Raw genomic sequence first — 1,095 nt, 5'->3', positions numbered from 1 at the left:
TTGTATTAAGTTAAAGGAGGAAGATTGGCCCAGAAGGATTGTAGTGTAAAATACCTAGTCGGGATGTGTTAGCGATCAAGGCCAAAAACGGATGGCGTGGCCTCTTTGCAGTGATTACCGCTCAAGGGTTGAACCAGGGACACTAGAGAATGCTAGAGCATAAATCTAATACTTGGACTTTTATGGGGTGGCCAGCTCTGGGTGTTGTTGACTTGACCCTGCGCCAGTGTCGCCGATAAGAAACAAGTATTCGCTTCTTAGTAGTGGTTGATTCGTGGTGCGTCCTGGGTTGTGTTTCGTGAGGGTTTACGTCCTCAAAATGGACTGGGAGAAGTACGTTGCGGTGGAAACCAGCCTTGTCAGTGGACAGCTCCAGTCTCCAGATTATGATAGGAACACGCCAGACTATACTTCGTGGTCCGGTCAAAATGCAGAGTTGCACATTTGTCAGGGATTTCAGGAGTTATTCGGGAGTAGGTTTTGCTCCTTCCTCCAAGGTACTACTCATGCATTGGTGTGGAGCCAGTCTCTGCTGAGTATTGGAGAATTGGTGGGCGAAGCGAGTGAACGTTGTTGGAAATGCGAGGTCGACACAAATACGACAACAAACGCAACATGAAACCGAGGAGCTTCTTAGCACAAGTCAGTGACAGCAGGTATGTTGATGCCGCAAATACTTAAAAGAAACAAGGCGAGTCACACACAAATTTCAGGTAAGAAAGAGCAATATTTGTTAATTCGCCCCATTTCATCGCCACCCGTTCTTATCTGACGGTCAGCATTCTGTAACAATTGTAATTGCTCGACATGATTGCAGCAGTAGAAGTCATCTAATTTAGAACCGGAAAGTATCGTGAAACTGCCCTACCCCCCCTCAACTCCCACACGTGAGAGCCAAATCTTTCTATTCCAGCATACTCAAGGACCTGGGTTCGATTAGACGCATCGGTAATAGGAACAAGCCTGTCAACTCCGGGCCTTCGTCTGCGGCGGTGAGAATATGGCAAATCCGCATGTTTGGCGCTTCACCCCAAAGCCCTTGGCAGGATTAAGTATATGCTCGCCTTATCTACAAGTTGCCCCCCTGTTTTAGGA

The sequence above is a fragment of the Metarhizium robertsii genome (genome assembly GCF_000187425.2).
Source record: "Metarhizium robertsii ARSEF 23 chromosome Unknown MAA_Scf_61, whole genome shotgun sequence".
Lineage (NCBI taxonomy): Eukaryota > Fungi > Ascomycota > Sordariomycetes > Hypocreales > Clavicipitaceae > Metarhizium > Metarhizium robertsii.
Note: the sequence above shows the minus strand (reverse complement) of the source record.